General features: G+C 34.7%; 1 long non-coding RNA gene across 2 annotated transcripts; it reads left to right on the forward strand.

Moving 5' to 3' along the window:
• The first annotated feature begins 1829 nt into the window (after window positions 1-1829).
• LOC128553496 (uncharacterized) lies at window positions 1830-8415 on the forward strand. Of its 2 annotated transcripts, none has more exons than XR_008369358.1 (4): window positions 1830-1946; window positions 2519-2597; window positions 4847-4939; window positions 8326-8415. It is a non-coding gene; the product is annotated as an uncharacterized LOC128553496 (long non-coding RNA). The 2 variants fall into 2 exon arrangements; XR_008369359.1 differs by having other exon boundaries at window positions 1846-1946; window positions 2522-2597.
• The last annotated feature ends 7184 nt before the right edge of the window (window positions 8416-15599 follow it).

The following is a 15599-nucleotide window of genomic DNA, read 5'->3' on the forward strand; positions in this document are numbered from 1 at the left end:
ATATATAAGGTTTAAAAACAAAATGAGGCGCACCATGAGAAAGCCAACATAGTGGGTTTGCGACCAGCATGCATCCATGCAGTCTGGTCAGGATCCGGACCATGCTGTTCCCTTTCAAAGTCTATTGCTTTTAGAGAAATTGTTAACGAACAGCATGGATCCTGACCAGACTTCACAGATGCGTAGGCTGGTCTGGATCCATGCTGGTCACAAACCCATTGTGTTGGTTTTTTCATGGCGCGGCTCAAATTCTGTTGTTGTTGTTTTAGAAAAATAGATCTTTGAATTATTTGCTGGATCATTTCTTTATTATTCTTGTGCCTTTATACTTGTAAACATTCTAAAAATTTGTTATTGACTTAGCTGAAAATATTTTTATAATGTTAAAAGTTTCTTCTAAATTTATAAACAATGTCATTTTGCAAGTATATAGTATTTTTTTTATTATATAGAGGATATAACATGAGTATCTTTTCATATTGAATTTATTAAACGAGTTGAATAAAATAATAAAATGCGAGGCTCTGCCAAGCATTTTTTTTTTATCAATTTTATTCAACTCGTTTAATAAATTCAATGTGGAAAGTCACAAATGTAATTTCTTTTTATCACATGAAAGCCTTTCTTGTCGAAACATCAAAAAATCGACTTTCTTTTACCATATTATAAAACAAAACAATTTGACCGGCGTCGCTTATACTATAAAAAGCGTCGTTGTCAAAGGTTTGTTACACTAGTGTATTATCATTTTTAGCTCACCTGTCACGAAGTGACAAGGTGAGCTATTGTGACCGCTTGATGTCCGTCGGGCGTCGTCTTCTTGAAAACCACTGGGCAGAAATACACCAAACGTCACAGGAATGATCCTTGGATGGCCCCCTTTAAAAATTATTCAAAGAATTTAATTCCATGCTGAACTCTGGTTGCCATGGCAACCGAAAGGAAAAACTTTAAAAATTTTCTTGTACAAAACCACAAGGCCTTGGGCTTCTATATTTGGTATGTAGCATCATCTAGTGGTCTTCTACCAAGATTGTTCAAATTATCCCCCTAGGGTCAAATATGGCCCCGCCCGGGGGTCCCAAGTTTTACATAGACTTATATAGGAAAAAAAGTTTAAAAATCTTCTTGTCTGAAACCACAACACTTAGACCTTTGATATTTGGTTTGTAACATTGTCTTATGGTCCTCAACCAAAATTGTTCCCCTTGGGTGAAAAGAGGCCCTGCTCTTGGGGTCCCAAGTTTTATATAGACTTATATAGGAAAAAGCTTTAAAAATCTTCTTGTCTGAAAACCATACAACATAGGCTTTTGATATTTGGTATGCTGCATTGTCTAGTAGTCCTCTACAAAAATTGTTCAAATTATGCCCCTGGGGTTAAAAGAGGACCCGCCCTGGGGTCACTTAGTTATTATGTGAGTTATATAAGAAAAATACTTAAAAAATCATCTGATCCTATTTCCAAGACTGTTTAATTATAATTACCTGATGACCCCAAGTAATATGATGTCACTTGACTGTGACCTTGACCTACTGACATACTTTCTTGTTTTTTAAGATACAGCCTTGAAATTTGGATGACATACACAGTTTTGCACACAAATTGTAAAATTGAATTTCATTGACCATGAATGTGACCTACTGACTTTCTTAATATTTTATCATCAGTTTGACATTTGAAACATGTAGCTCATATTACTCAGGTGAGCGATCCAGGGTCATTATGACCCTCTTGTTATTTAATGGCTTTATTACACTCCTTCGACGTCACACATGTGATAAATATGCATATAACAGAGCTAGTCTGCAAATATAGTATTGAAATGTTTTCTCATTTTTCAGCAGACTCCAGATAGAAGTTCTTTCCAGATGTAAAGTGAATTGATGGAATCTTGAAAAAGTGTTTTGAGTGTTGGTGTTGTCCAGATATAAAAAAAAATGAGGTTTGTATTAAAGATAGTTAGACTATAAATATCTGAAAAATGTTAGTTTTTAATGCAGTGTGGGTTAGTAAGAGGTCGGTATCATTTATATACTCTGTAAACCCTTATCATGCTGGACACAATTGATTCTGCCTTTGCAACCAGTGTCGATCATGATCAGCCTGCACATCCATGCAGTTTAATCAAGATCTATACTGTTCCCCATTCAGTAAGCATTTTTGGTAAGCAATCCTTTTGACAGTTAATGGTACTGTCCAAATTGACAGATGGACAAGTTTATATAAAAATCAGCAGGGTAAGGGTGAAGGACTTGCAAGTGTTGAAACATTTAATTGAATTAAAATTTTCTTCTTCAAGTCTGTAACTAATTAGTAAACATTGTCAAAAATAGGGTTTGCTTATCAAATGACTATCAATCATTATCCCTGTGAGATATTACTAATAGGTTCTCTTTAATGTGCCAGTGAAAATAAGATTGGTTTTAAAATGATATACATGTTCAATTATTGTTTAGTAATATATGAAAAGTACAGTGTAAAAAACTACTATAACTAATAAATTTTTCGTTTCAGCAGCTGCCAGATGAATGTACTTTCCAGATGTAAACCATCACAAATGATGCCTGTTTGTATTTACCAGTGTTGAAAAAGTGTAGGTTTGTTAAACATGATATTTAAGGTTCTCTAAATATTTGAAAAATGTGTTATTATGCTGCCAAAGGTGGGCATATAAAAATCACACTCACTGTCCGTCCGTAAATTCTTGTCGGGGCTGTAACAATGCATCCGTGAAGGAATTTGAAATAACTTGACATAAATGTTTACTATAATCGGACAATGTGTCATGCCCTAGAGCCAGACCCCTACCTCCTAGGTCAAGGTCGCACTTAGAAGTCAAAGGTTAACAAGGTCTGTTTTGTGTCCGGTTCATAACTGCCATTCATCAAAGGATTTTCAAATAACTTGGCTTAAATGTTTCCCATAATGAGTTGACATCGTGCGCAATATCCAGACCCCTAGCTCTAAGGTCAAGGTCACACCTAGAGATTAAAGGTTAACATGGTCTGTTTGTTATTCGGTCCATAACTCTGCCATCAATGGAGTGATTTTAATATTACTTTGGCATAAATGTTTCCAAGAATGACATGACGTGTCACGGACAAGACCCAGATCACAACCTCCTAGGTCAAGGTCACACTTAAAAGTCAAAGGTTAACATGGTCTGTTTCTTATATATTCCATATTACTCTTTAGGGAACAGTTTCTTCTCCATAAAAAATGTTTCAAGTCTGTTTCTAGAAAATATTGTAAAAAAGTAAGAATCACTTGTTACAAGGACTGTCAATCTGGATGCCCAGTTAAAGGCTTACATTCATTTTTTAATTATTGTACATGTTCTATCCCCACCTCTGCTGTTGTCAGTTACTTCAGTAGTCTTAAGTAATTTTTTTATAAAATGCAGAAAAACAGTCGATTCACTGACTGCCTTAAGGCATAACTGAATCATTGTCTGAACTGATGTTAAACCCATATAATTATAATGAATAAAACGAAAAACTAGATTATATAATGATATAAAGATAGATCAAACTTACTACCTGTAAGCCACTGGGTGAATTTAATATTATAACGAATTTGAAGTGACACTTATTACTGTGTGTATATAGTTGTCTTTAAATTCATTGATGTCATAATAATAGAAATTGTACTTTTTAGCTCACCTGAGCCAAAGGCTCATGGTGAGCTTTTGTGACCGCTCTATGTCCGTCGTGCGGCGTGCGTCCGTCAACAATTTCTAAAAATATCTTCTTCTTGAAAACCACTGAGCAGAATTACACCAAACTTCACAGGAATGTTCCTTGGATGGCCCCCTTTCAAAACTGTTCAAAGAATTTAATTCCATGCAGAACTCTGGTTGCCATGGCAACCGAAAGAAAAAACTTTAAAAATCTTCTTGATCAAAACCACAAGGCGTAGAGCCTTGATATTTGGTATGTGACATCATCTTATGGTCCTCTATGAAGATTGTTCAAATTATGCCCCTGGGGTGAAAAGAGGCCCCTTCCCCAGTGGTCACAACTTTTACATAGACTTACATAGGAAAAAACTTTAAAAATCTTCTTGCCTAAAACCACAAGACCTAGGCGTTTGATATTTGGTATGTTGTATTACCTTGTGGTCCTTTACCAATATTGTTCAAAATATGCCCCTGGGGAGAAAAGAGGCCCAGCCCCGGGGGTCTCAAGTTTTACATACTCTTAAATAGGAAAAAACTTTAAAAAATCTTCTTGCCTTAAACTGCAAGGCCTAGACTTTTGATATTTGGTATGTTGCATTGCCTTGTGGTTCTCTACCAAAATTGTTCAAATTATGCCCCTGGGTGAAAAGTGGCCCTGCCCAGGGGGGTCCTAAATTTAACATAGACTTATATAGGGAAAAAAATCTTCTAGTCCGAAAGTTCAAGGCCAAGGCCTTTGATATTTGGTATGTAGCATTGCCCAGTGGATCTCTAACAAGATTGTTCAAATTATGAAAAGAGGCCCCGCCCTGGGGGTCAGTTGTTATATGAGTTATATAGGAGTAAATACTTAAAAAATTATCAGATCATATTTCCTAGACTGTTTAATTATAATTACAAGATGACCCCAAGTGATTAGGGAACAATTGACCATGACCTTGATCTACTGACCTACTTCCTTGTTTCTAATGATACAGCCTTGAAATTTGGATGACATGTACACTTTTGCACACCGATCTTAAAACTGACTTTCAGTGACCATGAATGTGACTTACTCGCCTACTTTGTAACATTTTAGCATCGGTTTGACATTTAAAACATGTGGCTCATATTACTCAGGTGAGCGATTCAGGGTCATCATAACCCTCTTGTCTCTATTCTAGGATCAAATTTGATGTGGGATGATTCAAAACAAATCTTCAAATTGACAATGGCAAAAAGCAAGTGGAAATGGAATACTGCAGTTGATGAAAATGGTTAGCATGGATATTTTTTGCCTGTGAAAAGTGCAGAGATCTATACACTGCTGTTGTGTTCTTTGAGTCTGTTCTTATTTCCAGCAGACTTTATTATGCCCCCTTCGAAAGAGGGTTATATATTGTTTTGCTGATGTCGGTCGGTCTGCAGACAAATTGGTTTCCAGATGATACATTTATAACTCAAGAACGCTTTGGCCTAGGATCATGAAAATTGATAGGGAGGTTGGTCATGACCCCTATTGACTTTGAGATCAGTAGGCGGAAGGACAAGGTCACCGTGACCCGGAATTGTTAAACCATTTCCAGACGATAACTGGAAAATGCATATGCCTAGGGTCACGAAACTTTACAGGGAGGTTGATCATGACCAGCAAATGACCCCTATTGATTTTCAGATTACTGGGCCAAAGGTCAAGGTCACAGGGGCCTTATATAGGAAATCTGTTGAAAGATGTTATTTCCCATACAATTGGGCGTAGGAGTTTCATATTTCATATGGAGGTTGGTCATCACTGGCAGATGATCCTTACGGATTTTCAGGTCCTTGGGCCAAAAGTCACTGCTGCCTTATACAGGAAATCCGTTTCTGCTTGAGATCTTGATATATATTATTCTATGAGCTGTCATATTTCACAGGTTGATTGGTCTTCTAAAGTTGATGACCCTATTGATTTTTTGGGTCAAAGGTCAAGGTTTCAAGGTCCTAATTGGTTAAATCCATTTCTAATTATTACCTTGAGATAACTGTTTGACCTTGAACCTGCATATTTTATTGGATGTTTAGTCTCCTGATCATTTGCAGGTCATAAGGTCAAAGTTCAAGGTCTTTTAGGGTCAAATCCATTTTAAACCAATATCTTTAGATCTGTTTTGCCTGCATACTTCAGATTTTATGGGTTGATTAGTCTCCTTTAGTAGATGACCTTCATCAATATCGGATTGCTGGGTGAAAGGTCAAGGTCACCTAGCATCAAATGCTTTATAGATCAGTATCAGCACAACTGATGTACCCAGTCTCCTTGAGGAGATGACCTCCAATAATTTCTGGTCATGATGTCATATGTCAAGGTCACCTAGGGTAAAATCCATTTTAATTCCGGATTTGTATGCTGCAGCTGTCAACAAACTGGGAATCATATAATATTTGAACTGTCTGTGTCTCAAACATTCATGTGTACTCAACTCCTCAAGTGCATGTGCATATTGTCCAATTATTTTTCAGGGGTTATTGCCCTTCTTTCGAACTTTGAAATTTTACGTCTACTGGTATATCAAATTATTATGTTTACAACTCCTGTTCTCTTCTTTCTGGTTTGGCGCCATATAACCTATACTGTGTTGGTGCGCCGTAAAACCCAAATAAATAAATAAATCTTCTTTCTGGAGTGATAGCACTATTGTGGAATTTATTTATTTATTACTCTGTCAGGTACTTTCAGGGGACATGTGTTGTACAATTATGGTATCATTTTACCACCCCAAAACAAAGTTTGGGGGGTATATAGGCGTGAGCTTGTTGGTTGGTTGGTCTGTCAGTCCATTGGTGTTCATGGTTTCCGGACAATAACTCGTGAAAGGTTTAACAGATTTAAATGTTTGGTACACAGGTGTAACATTACAAAATACAGGTGAAATTCGACTTTGAGGTCAGTTAGTGAAAGGTCAAGGTTAAAATGACCGGGAACAGTTAAGTAGTTTCCAAATGATAATTTAAGAGTTCTTGGGCATAGGTTCACAAATTTTGGTACACAGGTGTAACACCATAAAATACAGGTCGAGTTCGATTTTGAGGTCAGTAGGTCAAAGGTCACAATGACCTGCACCAGTTAAACACTTAGACATCAAGAATACCGGTACTTTAACTTAGTGTGCTCTGTACATCCACTGGGAAGGTTTATGTTCTCTGTACATCCACTGGGAAGGTTTGTATGGAGCTATTTATCGCAGTTACTGATTAACGAGTTAGCCCTTAAGGTTCAGTGTTTACAGTGGAATTATATGCATTTTTTCAAGTAAAAAATGAGCTGAAATAAATGTTTGTGTGAAATTGGTGTAGGAAATTATAGTTTTTAACCCAATATACCAAACTTTTCCTGTTACCAGTACGAAATAATAACATTCCAAATATGACTTTTCTTATTTTGACTGGGGCAGTCTTTTAAGAGAAAACAAACTGCACACAGGAGTTGATTCCCTTCAACTTCAGAATCTCTACCTTTACATAAGAAGATAATAGAAGATTGAACAAAAGAACTATTATCTAATTAGTCCGATTTCTTTATTTCTAAAGAATCAGCTTCAAATATTTGTGCAGCATTGTCGTTAATTTAGCACATTTAAATGCACAGCAACCAAAAATTGCATTTATAAAACATTCACACAAAACACACTATGTGCAGTAAAATGAGCATAATGTCGCTTTAATAAAAATTGACAAAGCCAGGATATGAATGAAACTTCATAGTAGTAAGCCTGTGTTGTAGTTGTGCATATTCTAGATGTTTAAGGCTGAATAATTTTTATGTATTTGAATAAGACATCACCCATTTCTTGGCATCCACATCAGCCTCATGATTAAGTGAAGTGTTTTGTTGTTGTTTTTTTGCCCATTAACACTAGTGAGAATACATTAAAACTTCAAAGAGTTGTTCAATGTAGTGAACTGATACACACTACAAATGTTTCATAAGTCTTTATGGTGATTTACAAAGTTATGATGCTAGCAATATTTGGTTAAGTCATTACTTTCTACTAGCATTCTTAGCTCAACTGAGCACAGAGTGCTCGGGATGAGCTATTGTGATCGTTCATTGTCCGGCGTCCATCATTCCGTCTACACTAAACAACATCTCCTCTAATACCTTTTGGTGGAAGTTGATGAATATGTGTATGTGGAAACTTTAAAAATCTTCTTGTATGAAATTGCTGACCCGATTTGAAAATAATTTCACGAACACGGACCTTGTGTAACACTCTACAAAGATTGTTAAAATTATTTTGATTTGTCAAAAAACATGGCTGCCAGGAGGTGTAGCCATTTTCCCTATATGTTTTTATCGGAAACATTAAACATTCTTGTCAGAAACAGCAGGTCCAATTTTAGAATAACAAATGATTCTTGGGTGACCCTTTACAAAGATTGTACAAATTACTCTGTTTCATCAAGAAGCATTGCCACTAGATGTGGTCACTTTACCCCAAACTTTATGTAGTGGAAAAACTTCATGTTTGATATTGTCATATTACATCATTCCCCAGTGTCTCACCCCACCTTTACCCCCACCTCCACAAGCAACTAAATTCAGGTGAGCGATATAACGGCCATCATGGCCCACTTGTTTCGTATACATGCAGGAAAATGATAACACTTTTTTGTCTTTCAGGTCTGCTCAGCTCTGCAAAGCCATCGACTTGAGTACATTGGTTATTTTCCCTGTACTAATAAAATGAAAATAAAATTTGTTTAAAAATTTGAAAGGCTTATTAGAATTTTTAACTTTGTTATTTGATCCACTGCCACGAGTGGTGTGGGGTTATAGGAATGTGTGTGTTCGGGTTTAACGTCTTTTTCAACAATTTTCAGTCATATAAACGATGGTGTCTACGTGTAGCAGTTAGCACAATGCAAAACTTTATAGTGCTGCCTCACTGGAATATCACGCCGTAGACACGTGACATGATACCCAACCCAGCCACATTATTCTGACACCAGACTGACCATTTTAGCACTACCCTCTTAATGCTGATGACATTTCGTCTCCTGATGGCGAACAATTGTGCCAAGTTACATCAAAATCCCTCCATGCATGAAGAAGATATGCTCCGAACAAAGTCATTCTTGAATGTGACCTTTGACCTGTAAGTGTGACCTTGACCTTAGACCTAGGGACCTGGTTCTTGCGGATGACACTCCGTCTCATGATTGTGAACAACTGTAGTAAGATTAATTAAAATCCCTCCATGCATTAAGAAGATATGCTCCGAACAAAGTCTGTGAACGCCGCCCGCCTGCCCATCCGCCCGCCCGCCAGGGGCATTCCCATAATATGTCCCGTTTTTCAAATGGGCGTATAAAATATACCTCAAATTGGATGTAACATGCATGTTGTACTATATTTGAAGCGTTTCTTTTCCCTATGACCAGTAATACAGTTACCAAATTAGTTATTTAAAGTAACAACAAAGGGAAGTAATGCTAAACCAGGGACCGGTTCTTGCGCATGACACTTCGTATGAGGATGGTGAACATTTGCGCCAAGTTACTTCAAAATCCCTCCATGCTTATAGTAGAAATTCTCTGGAACCCATTGTGCAATATGGCCGGTTTAAGAAAGGAACCAAGATCATATGGTAATTCAATTTGTGTGCAAGTTTTGATTAAAATCAAATCATTAGGTCACATTTAAAACAGTCTTTGTTTGCTGTCTCCCTACCCTACTTTTTAAAGTTGGGTAGGTAGGTAGGCATTTTTTTTTTTGAGTTTCGCTAAGTTGTTTTATACAGCAGCTGAGAAACAAGTTTTATAATAAACTTATTACAAATTTGAGGTCAAAAGAAGTATTAAGATAAAAGATTATAAACATATTAAAGATAAATAGTTAGTTGCAAGTGGAATTTTATTCTTTACACATAAACGAAAGTCATTTAATCATTTTCAGTCGGTAATATTCAGTTATACAAGATGGGCAGTCATATTTGAGCAACATTTCATGAGAATTTCCAGTTTCTATTCAATTTGCTGGAGATTTATTCATAGAACAAAAGACCTATTACATAGGGTTAGAGCCCAATTGAAGAAGCATGTTTCTTACTTTTTATGAAATTTTGTAATTGCCCCCATTTAATACAAGGGCATTCAAATTTTAATTTCAATATAATATCTAGTTTTACATTTGCATTGTATAAATATCAGGAAATTCAACTACCTGAGACAAAAGAAGCATACAGCTTCCAATTCATAAATTTTAAATCTATATTGGTTGCGACATACAAAGATAGACAAAGAGAGGTAACAATTTTTATATACTTGTATTTCTTAATAATTTTGGCAAAATATATAATCGTAAGGCCACACCAAATTGTTAAGTTGTTCATTGGATTTTTTTCTGAAAAATTTGAGGCGGCGAGCGAAAAAATAATTTAAATATTTTTTTTGGTTTTTGAGAAAATCAGGAGCGAACGAAGAGCGAAGAAATATATTTGTCTTCATTTGGCTCTCGACTGACTAATGAAAACCTTAAAATAGAATGTATAGCCCTTTTAAATTAAAAAGTAAGCCCCCAGGGATTGAGAAAATCTGACCTGCAGACGCACAACAAAGCGAACTCGTGAAAAAAGGTAATAACATTGTCATACAGTACACTGTAATCAAATAATGCATGCTTTTGAAAATGCTGTTAGAAAATATGTAATAAACAACAATGCATAACCTTACACCTTACTTATCACATACATATGTGACTTGAATATTTACTGCTATGAAAATGTAGCATTCTTAGCTGACTTTACAATTTTTTTGATACATCAAATATCTATGTGAGTGTTACTAGATCTATTAAAGCTTCTGATTTTGAAACTTAGAACAGTTATTACTGTCAAAGTCTATACCAGGAGAAACAATATCAAGTCTGAATCTAGACAGAGTTATGCCCCTTTTTAACATAGAATATCTTTAATTAAGTTTTATATAATGACCAATAGCTCTGTACTTCAATAGCTTCTGACTATTATGCCCCTTTTACTGGCAAAGCTCTGATTCAGAAAGGTCGAGCATGATGTCTTATGTACAGTTCTTTTTCTAACTTTAAACTTTCATAACATATTAAATTTGTTGAAACAAAGTCTCAATTAAAGTCTGAAATGGAGATTAACGTGCATTTACATTAGTCTACTAAATGATTGGAAAATTTGAAAATCGAAACTGTTCTGAAAACAACTCGTAATGTAAATTCCTTACCCCACCAACTTTCGTATGCAAATGCTGATCATTTGGACAGGAAAAAACAGAAAACAGATAAGTGACATGCATCAATAAGTATTTACCCTTACCAAAATAATGTAGATTGATGTTATCAATAAATTAGTATGTTTTTCTTCATCCAGTTTTCAATGAAATAAATCGATTTGGGTAGCATGTAATTTGGTAAACATTTGAAGAAAATGGCGTAACTGCATAAAGGGGAAATAACTTTAATGCAACTAAATATAAGTGTTATGATTTATAAAAGACGATGTGTGCGTAGTATGTATTTATTTTGATTAAAATCCATTTGAAAACAATCTGGGACTGGAATTATAAGCATTTATACACTTTTACGTCCGTAAAAAGTAGCGCACCAAAAAAATTTGGATTGATTTTTTTCAATGGGGCGAGCGCAAGCCAAAAACAAAAAAAAATTTTTTTGTGTTTCTGAAAATATACGAGCGGCAAATCCGATGAACAACTTTTTAATTTGGTGAGGCCTAAATGCAAAATTTGAAAACTTTATTTCGATTTCACTCTTATTCATAGCATACCTTAAGCAAAATGTGTTTGTCAAATTCATATGTATGCTAAAAGTGTCATGCTAAAATGATCTTAGTTGGACAGCCAGGATGAGAAAATCAAATATTAAAGATACTTCAATCGTACATCTGGCATGGTGAACACAAATACGTGTAAATGATCAGTTATTTTCAAACAATTCCATTAGTTGACAAAACTCTGATTAACCGCCTGGAGCTAGATTGTGTAGGTACCAAAACCTGTAAATACAAATACTAGCAAACTTACTGTCAGAACAGAATGGAAATTTAATTTCACAAACATAACAGACCACTGTCAATTTCTTAAATTACAATGTGCATGCATGCACAAAAATGCAAATCATTGTACTAAATGTAGGACGTTTTGGCCAGTGGACGAATTGGCATGGACGTTTTGGCCTTGGATGTTTAGGCCTATGATCTTTGGGCTAGACAAATTTTGGGGGTAGGATGTTTTGGCCAAAAAATTTTTTATTTCCATTACATGTAAAATATTGTCTGTAATAATTATAATATGTCATCTGAGGAAGAAGTTAATAGTGGATCATTTAAATGGAAACTTCTAAAAAAAAAAACAAAACAAAAAAAACAAGAGTTGTCCATAAGACAGCGAGCTCAACTTTTCTCAGTGCTTGACTCAAAATAAGAACTTTGCCAGTAAAAACTTTATAAAACCTTAAACAAACATTCTAAGTTAAAAAGGGGCATAACTTTGACAACCTTCATATCAAAGGCCCAGATCGTGTGGTTTCAAATGGGGATTGTTTCACCAAGTGTACACTTAGATAGTTAATAACTATTTTAAGTTTAAAGTCAATAGCTTTGATAGTAACAGAGATATTTGACTTTATCAGAAACTTACAGACAGTACGATGGTGATAACGCGACAGTACGATGGTGATAACGCGATAGTACGATGATGATAACGCGACAGTACGATGGTGATAACGCGATAGTACGATACTACGATAACGAAAACGCGATATCACGATATTACGATGGTGATAACTCGACAGTACGATGGTGAAAACGCGATAGTATATCGCATTTTCATCATCGTGCTATCGTATCATCGCGTTTCGTTATCGTGGTATCGCGTTATCATCATCGTGTTGTCGCGTTTTCGTTATCGTAGTTTCGTGATTTCGCGTTTTCTTCATCGTACTATCGAGTATCGCGTTTCAGATCAACACATTCAAAGGCGATGGCCCTAACGGAATTCCGTATATTTTGCATGTTGTGGAAACACAAATTTATTTTTGGTCAAAACGTTCCAGAAAATTTGCCTGGCCAAAACATCCTAGGACTAAATATCCTAGGCCAAAACATTCCTCCACCCATTGTACCATACATATTTAAAGCATTTTTGTGCAATCGGTGAGAGTATATTTATAGTATTTAACCATTTATCTTGTTTGGATGGTTGTTTTAATACTGGTAATGTCTTAATACACTATACAGTGACACATTTAAAACAAAATGGTAATCGCCTAACTTTCCTTTTTGAAATGAGTGCATTACAGAGGGCTTCTTTTTTATTTCTTTTTTATTTCTGTTAACAAGGCTCTAATTTAGCTGATGTAATGTCATATATAACTCTTGTATAATATATTTATTATAAGTTTGCATATTTTTGTACATAAAAAAATATCTTAGTAGTTGTTATATTTCATTAATCCATGTCAATCGTTGTTACATTTTAGAGTTGTTTAACAAAATCAAAAGAGGAATTTTGTCCTAAGTCACTGCCCTTAATTGCTACAGCATTTTACTTAAGTTGGTACCCACATATGTAACAAATGTAGTCCCCTCTGACTTTCTTGAATGAAAACTCTAAAAGCAATAAGAAAAGTTTCAGAAATTGAAATAATCAACTATAGCTGGTACAATGTATTAACAGAAAGGAGTGAAAATTTGGATATTTTAATAATTATTGAAAAATTTAAAGTGGAGGAATTTGTTTACTTGTACAAACTGAGACGGGCCATCTGTGTGTGAATGAGGGACTGGCTGTAATTATTTAAAATACCAGTGTGATATATGATGTTGTCCAATGATAAAAAAGTTTCACCATATTTTATTACTTCTCATTTTTTTATATGAAGTTTATCATAACCACTTCAAATGCATTAAAATCTTCAGACCTGCAGAATTTTTTTTGTGTCACATAAGTTTCTTTTGCAACAGACATCAGATGACAAGTACCACCTACTCACACATACAGCTTGATTTGTAGGGGATATTATACCTTACACTAAGATATTCTTAGACTCAACATACTGAAGGAATAAGTATATTTCACCATGTATGTCTTTTTTTTTTTTTTTTTTTTTTTTAAATTCACAGGCAAAAAAGTTTCTAATTTACAGTCTGTTTTTTTAGGCTAATTTAGCCTTTCTGTGAGTCAATGTGCATTCTTTCCCTTTTTCTTGCCTTTGATCAATTGTAATACAAGCGCATCAAAAACAACATCCTTTTGTTGTAATGGTGTTTATCTGATGCCTTTAGCACATCAAAGAGTCCCTTCTATTTTAAAACTGCAGATCCTGTTTATTCCTTATATAATGTTATGTAATTTTATTACAGTGTCCCAGATGCTGGTGATTTATGGCCTTCTTGTAATTTACACTATCAGCAGGTGGCCACATCCAATAATATTGCCTAAAAGTATTCTAGTTTCAGTCAATGACATCAATTTCATAAAAGACTGCAAAATTTAATAATTATAATAAAAGAATTAGTGTGTTACATGTATTTATGACTTTATCTCTACAAACAAGTATATTGGTGTTCACTTCTCTTGAGAAATTAATAATGCCACATTCAGAACAGATGAAAAATAGTCCATGTATATTATTTTACAGCCTAATTACCTTTGAAAAAACTTCAAGCTCAGTTAAATCAATGATTTACTGAAAAATCATACATTTTGATTTAAAATGTTTGTAACTAGGAATGCCATCATAGTTCCACAATTTTGAGGTGAAAAATATTGCCATTGAATGGCAAGGGTAATAGGCATAACAGCTTCATTAATAAGGGATTTTATCATGTTAATTTTGATACTGTTCATTGTACTGGCAGTAATTAATTACCACATTACTGTGTAATTATATGATATTCATTGCTAAGAGTGAATATTTCAGGTATGTTCATAATGTAAAATGTCATTCATACTTTACCAATAAAAAACTATGCATTCAACTTGAGAAAAATTTAGTTCAAACAGAGAAAAAAAAAAGAAATAACAAAAAACACAAAAAACAACAATGTTTATAGCGGTATGCATGATAAAAACATTATTCAGTCATATTACATCTTGTATAGAACAGAACATACACTTTATCCACCCAGTAATACTATCCCGAAACAAAAGAATTATCATCTATATATTGCATGTTTCTCAAAATCATTAAGTCAGAAACAAGAGCTGTCAAATGAGACGGCACACTTGACTATTTCGATGCAGGATAGTGTAACTGAGCAAAAGTATAATTCTAAGCAAAAAGGGGGCACAATTCATAAAATATTGGTGCAAGAGTTATGCATCTTGTGTTATATGATGTGGATGATGACGTGGAACAACTACTTCAAGTTTGAATCAAATGCATTTAGTAATAACTGAGATATAGCAAAGATGCATTTAAATTAACGCACTTTGTGTCATATGATGTGGATGATGATGTTGAAATGTAGTGTTAAAGGTACAAATTGTAACTCCATGCTCGCCGATGTTTCTTTTTACTAAGATAAGGCCGATTCACGCTCTGACACGAGATCACGCGATATTACAGCCAGTTGCCATTCTGTGTATTTTATACTTCTTTGATATATGCATATGATTTGAGTGATGATGTTGAACAATTATTTTAAGGTATTAGGCCAATATTAGAGTACCTGCTTTTTTGAAGAGTATTCGATTCCTACCATAAACCTAGTTTGACTGCAATTTTCATGGGGGTAGTAGGTTCAAGCCCCACTGGGACCATTTTTTCCCCCTTATTTTCCTTTTTTCCTAGTAAGTTTTTATTTCTTTCAAGACTTGTTATGGATTTATTGTACAAAAGTGAAAACAAATCATTTGATAAGCGATTTCTTGCTGTTAAAAGTGAATTTACCTCTGAGACAGAAG

This window comes from Mercenaria mercenaria, unplaced genomic scaffold (genome assembly GCF_021730395.1).
Source record: "Mercenaria mercenaria strain notata unplaced genomic scaffold, MADL_Memer_1 contig_3890, whole genome shotgun sequence".
NCBI classification, from domain to species: Eukaryota; Metazoa; Mollusca; class Bivalvia; order Venerida; family Veneridae; genus Mercenaria; species Mercenaria mercenaria.